Source organism: Lepisosteus oculatus, unplaced genomic scaffold (assembly GCF_040954835.1).
Source record: "Lepisosteus oculatus isolate fLepOcu1 unplaced genomic scaffold, fLepOcu1.hap2 HAP2_SCAFFOLD_306, whole genome shotgun sequence".
Taxonomy (NCBI): Eukaryota; Metazoa; Chordata; class Actinopteri; order Semionotiformes; family Lepisosteidae; genus Lepisosteus; species Lepisosteus oculatus.
Genome location: NW_027167838.1, coordinates 17,098 through 23,193, shown reverse-complemented (window position 1 = coordinate 23,193; position 6,096 = coordinate 17,098). Strand labels below are relative to the sequence as shown.

Genomic DNA, 6,096 nt, shown 5'->3' with positions numbered 1-6,096 from the left:
GACGTTCATGCACTGGTCACACCTGCACTTTACATGAAATCTGTGTTTTTATTTATGTTTTGCATGTATTGCTGCTCGATTTCGTTACGTTTTCTGTGACAATGGAATCTATTTGCACACTTCTGTGTTAATTGTTCTTTCACAAATGACGGACTGATGACTTTGCAAGCTTTTCATTTTGCTTGCCTTTTGGAAGTTTCTATCTGTGATACATCGAGAAAGACCTTTATTTTTTAACATAAACCAGGAATCTTGTATGCCTACTAAATTCTGTCTCTAATAATTTCTTCCAACGACAGATTCGTTTACAGTGGTTTTCAGGTTTACTGTGTGCAGATAGGTAATGCTCTCCGCCTTCTTTCAGCGTTTATTAAACTTGTCATGTTCATGTACTGTAACATTGTGTTTTACTCACAAGGCGTTGAAAGGCCTTTAATTCATTGTCATACCTTTGTTTTATTTTTCTTCAGACAATATGAGTTTATGCAGGATACAGGAGCATTACCCTTCGTGATGTGAATAATGTTGGTGTGCGTGGAACCTGTTAACCATGCCTGTTGCAATTCTAAATCCTCTAAAGCTCAGAAAAATTAAGACTGCCCAAAAGGATATGCTCCTTTTCATTTGTTTTGTATGTTATGACAGTTTATTAATGCCACTAACCTGCAGGTTTGCAGGAATCCTTTATTTTGTATTTAGTTTCAGTATAATTTAGTTTCAGGCTTTATCCTTTGTGGTGTGTTTAATTTTCTCCTCTGGCTCCTCTTCTTCTTGCCATATTTTACCTATGTAATTTTGCTGACCTTGCCTCTGCTAATTAAATGGCAACCATCTTCAGCATTCTCTCATACAACTGTTGGTCAGGCTTGTATTTTAGAGGTGCTGACATTCAAATTCAAAGTAACAGGGAAATGTTAATTCCATCAAGAAAGGTAAAGAAAAGAAACACAAGGTTTCAGCTGTGGAGCCTTCTTAAGATGTGAGGGAGAGAGGGAAAGTAGCAGATAAATGAGGCGCAGGAGAAAACAAGACAGAGTAGGCACAAAGGGGTAGACAGCTGAGGGAAAATGAGCACAAAGCAGGTGAAAAACAGTGTCCAAACTCAGGTATAACAAGAGGAGATGTGTGGAAAGCCAAAATCTGCAAATGAATAATTTTGGTTTTGGGTATCTTTCTGCAATAGAAGTTCTAAAACATAAAACTGAAAGATTGTGTCTTTGATACTCACAGCTCTGACATGTTCCTTAAATGTATTAAAATTCAGACTCTTATTGAAATAACCTATGGATTACAGTATTGCCAAAGCATTAATATTTAACTAAACATCGACAAATCTAGTACAATAAATCTACTAAACTAAACTATTTGGAGGTTTATTCCCCAGTAGGATTGATAGCTGTTCTGATTTTGGGGAAGTACTGTATGTTTCTCTACCAGTGTAGCAGCAAGTTTCTCTCCATCTCTGCTTCTCTCTGCCAGCAGTGGGAGCACTAAACATCTTCTTGCACTACGGCTACAATTAACCATTTTATTGCATCTCAATACACAATACAAGAAAAGTCAACCATGCAGGACTCAGACAGGGTGCATGGCTCCATTTAGCATGTTGTGGAAGGAATATTACTGAATGAAAATCCATTGTTTTGCCTCATAATTCATTCATAATATAGACAAAAGCAGGCTATTTCTGGTTAACCTTACCAGATTTTACAGTACAATAAGGGTTTTTCCTTAACTTTTGCATCATATTTTGTAAATGCATAATTATCTCATCTGATTGGTACTGTACACATGTGTACAAATTATTTATTTTATTTGCCCATTAAAGTTAAAAAAAGTTATGAAACTATTTTTTACAGAGAATGATGACAATGTTATGTATTTTTATTTAATCTTTTATATCAAGCCACAAAAATGTCATGTGTTTTAAGGCAATAAATGCCTTAGAAAGACAGTTATATGTTTTTAAATGTTTTTTTTTCCTGTTAACTGATTACAAATTCTTTGCACAGTATGTAAAATAAACTTTCAGATGATACTTCAAAGTTGTTCTTTTCTATTTCTCTGTGCATATCCTGCTTCTATATGTGATTATATCTAATTTATTTGTAGCCTGAGGGATGTTACATTTACCAAAAGGATTTTTGACACTTAATAAAAATGGAAACATATTATATACACCATATTGATCTACATTTTTGAAAACCTACACCTATATTGAGCAGTAGTGCTTCATAAAATATTGAGTTCCAACATTTAAACATTGGACTCCTTTAAGCGATACACGTAAAAATGAAATATTCCAAAAAGCTGAAAGGTTTAACTACTAAAATAGAATTGTCCAATATGCACATCATAGTATTAATATTCAAATATGTTTTCCACGCTGAAAACATCCAGCATCTACACTCATTTTTTGTATCAAGACTGATTTTGCTGGACATTGCAGTTAAATACAAGCAAAGTTAATATTGTGTGAAATCTAAGGTATAGTAACATAATGTAACTTTTTACTCCACTGTGTAATTTGAGCTTTAGAATTCTGAATCCTGCAGTTTTTAGATATTCTAAGTATTGCAGTATGGTTTTAGCTTCATGTGAATTTATTAGTACTGTACTATTTATTAATACAGCTTCTAACTACTAATTAATACAGCTTCTAAACAGCTTAAACAGCTTCCTTATTGGGTATTAATAGTTGAAAGCAAATTTACAAATATGACACAAAAAAATAGAATTCAGCAGAACTCAGCTAACCTGTGATTAAGACCTTGGGTTCTTCCAGGACAAGGGAAGACAACCACTCTATTTAGTCAGCTATTGCTGTGCTTTTATATTTGCTGAATATCAGTAGAAGGAAAGAACTCTTGTACTATTTGGATTATGTTCTGGGAAAAGCAGCAGTTTGAGACTCTAGGAAAACCAATCCAACGCTGTGAAAAGCCACAACCTTTTTAATCATACACAGTACCAGTGTAATTAAAAGCAGCACCAAATTGCCTCTTTCAAACTGCTTAATCCATCTAATTAAAATCTGCTTTGAATTTCTCTTGCTTTTAGTCTGCCATGTCTTATATTTTGTATACCTGTAATTACTGTTTTCATTATAGTAGGATATTAACACTCTCCATAAAGAGGCAGCAGGTTGCAGTTGTTGATGTGGACTAAAGGAGTGCCGGTCAGATTGAGAGAACCTTCCTCGCTCACAGACATCACTCTTCATCTGTTCATCAAGGCAGTGTTCACAGACCTGAAGCTATGCGGGGTGGTGCCACTACTCCACTGAGCCCATCACAGTATCCATTCTGGTAGTGATGAGCCCAACTAAGCTTGTGAGAGTCCTGTAGCTACTATATATTCGGCCCAATTACAGAAATATGAACACTTTTAAAAGGTTGAGGTGCACAACTCTAGTCATCAGGAACCACAATGAAACAGATTTTCCAGGCATTCTTAAATCAACAGCTGGAGACCTTGCTGGAGCAGTTATTATCCGAATGTTGAATCCTGCATCATATTTTGAGATGTCTAAAGTCAGAGCATGTTTTGAAGTTAAGAAGGGAAGGGAGTTACACAGTACTAAGATGAAATAATACATCTTGCATACATTAAAATAATCCCCTTTATTGAACTTTACCTCTTTTATATTTACAACACTTAGAACTGTGTCCATGACAGTATCTTCTTGAAGGTTAAAAGAAAAACAAGGCAGTGAAGCAGTGTAATAACCACAGTACGTAACGGAAAGGAAAATAAAAACATTTGAGCTTACGATATTTTACACGCTAGTAATATCTTTCAAGGAATCATTCAAATATATTGAGCACACAAAAATATACAATTTCAGAGAATTTCACATCTGATGTTCTATTATTTGGTACATTAGCATGTTCTTGCGAATATCCTTACTGAAAAAGGCCACTTAGAAAAATGCACGTCTTTCAAGTTGAGGCCACAAAACTCATTTCATATTCTGAGGCCCTCTAATAAATATAACAGTTCAAAAAAGGCATATTCACACCAGGTCATTATCTTGTCACTACTATGCCCTAGTTTGAACAGCATATTTTTTGGTCCTGTGCACTTTGTCTTGAGCTTCACAGTTGCATGATGCTGCACAACGCCTAGCTCTATGTTCAGATAAAGGTTCTTGAGACACAAACTACATGAGCCCCCAGCAATCCCCACCCTCTTGGTGGGCAGAAGCTTACTTGCAACTGAAACTGTGAAAATGGGAAGGTAGTCAGAAACTGAGACAGCACTGCATGCTGCAACTGCTTGATATGAACAGAAAAATGAAGATGTGTAGAACAAGCAAAGTTCCAAGTCCTTTTCACTTTTCAATGATAACAAAGCCGCAAAAGAATGAACTGTTCTTGACCCACTGCATGTTGCTTTTGCACCCAAGAGCATCTATTAAGGCCTTGTCATGTACAAGCTTAAGAGGCCACACCACTTTTTCTGTACATCATTCTGACTTTTAATAAAGTCTGTCTTGGGTCAAAAGAGGAAAAGAGGTAAAGCTCTTAATGGGCTGAGTGTTCTCTAGTGAACCGATTGCACTTCAACCCATATTATCACACCTCTTCAAAGCAGGATGACTGACAAACACACTGTGTTCAGTAACATTCCAGTTCTACAAGGCACAAGTCCCTGGGTAAGCCATGCCGATGTAGAATTTATGACAAAAATGTATAAAAAATCCTCTCTAACTATATTGAATTCAATAAATAGAGCTATTGCAATAGTGCCTTTGGACAATTTTTAAATATATTACAAAATGGTACTCTTAACACTCGTGTTGAATTTCCATTACCTGGCATCTCCATAAATAAATAAAAAATGGCAGAATGATGTGTCTAGAAACCGCCTGAGAAGCAACAGCGGTCATACGTTGCTGTCTTGTAAGAGTGGCTCCTTGGCCTCCCCAGGTGCCTGGGGGCTGTGGGGGTGGCTGTGGGCTGACAGATGCTTCTTCCAGGTGCTGCTCCGCGGGGCCATGTTAGTGTGCTCAGGGATGAACAGCGCCACCAGCAGGGCGAGCAGCACAGCACATGCCCCAAACAGGAACGGAGGACCAGGGATTATTGAACTCTGCGTGGACAGAAATAAATCACAAAGGGACGGTAATTAAAAAGTGCAGAATGAAGCCCGCCAAACCCAGGATTTTTAGGGGTATTATATATCTTAATCTTGAGACATTCAATGTGCTATGTGAAATGAAATATCCCCTGAAGACGTCTCAGCAGCTGAAATGTTGGATGTACCCCTGTTTTTCAGGCTGGGATTAACCAATACATGTCTCCTTGCAGCTAACACATACCAACACAGCTACTCACTTGACCACAGTTTAGATAAGACTGCACAGGGGGACCATGAGAGTGTGACCTGTACCCATACACTCCACAGACATCACATTTATAACTCCTGATACCAGCTATTAGTTGGCCAACATCAACTGCAAAAAAATGTTAGTGCCTCACTAAAAGTATCTGAAGATCAACAGCAAAATCTGCATCCAAGTGTGTTAACCTAACCATTCTTACAATGTACTGCAAGTCATGAAAGACTCCTCTGGGATACTGGCATGACAGGTAACATGTCCTGCGAAGAATGATATTCCCTTTTATAAGATAGAGACAAGTTCTATGGTTACATAGAAACTGAACATCAAAATCCTACCTGTCTGGTTTCATATTTGTTTCACCATCTCATACCATTTTGACTACATTTCACATTCCAGAGCATAATTCTGAGAGACTGACACCCAAACCTAAAGATGACGAGTTTCAATGACAATTCCATGAAGCTGGACACTGTACGTTACCTGATGATTGTGTTGAGAGTGATGTGATGATTCAGACTCAGCTCCCAGGCCACTGTTACTCACTGGGAGTTCATTAAGCTCCACATGGAATATGTAGAAAATTAACCCGTACAGCGCCGGTCCCAGGCCATTACACAGCCCTCGAATCCCAGTGATCATCCCCTGAACCACACCTATAAGAGAACGAGACCGTCAGCCTTCCACACACCATTCACAAGAAGACTTAGGTAAGCAGAAATCTAGCAGGATCACATGAAGATACGTACAGG

The 6,096-nt window shown here is 37.7% G+C and overlaps 1 long non-coding RNA gene across 1 annotated transcript; it reads right to left on the bottom strand.

Moving 5' to 3' along the window:
* Positions 1-3,604: 3,604 nt before the first annotated feature.
* LOC138227270 (uncharacterized) lies at positions 3,605-6,096 on the bottom strand. The gene is made up of 2 exons (XR_011184896.1): positions 5,828-6,096; positions 3,605-5,094 (listed from the first exon to the last, which is right to left on the bottom strand). It is a non-coding gene; the product is annotated as an uncharacterized lncRNA (long non-coding RNA).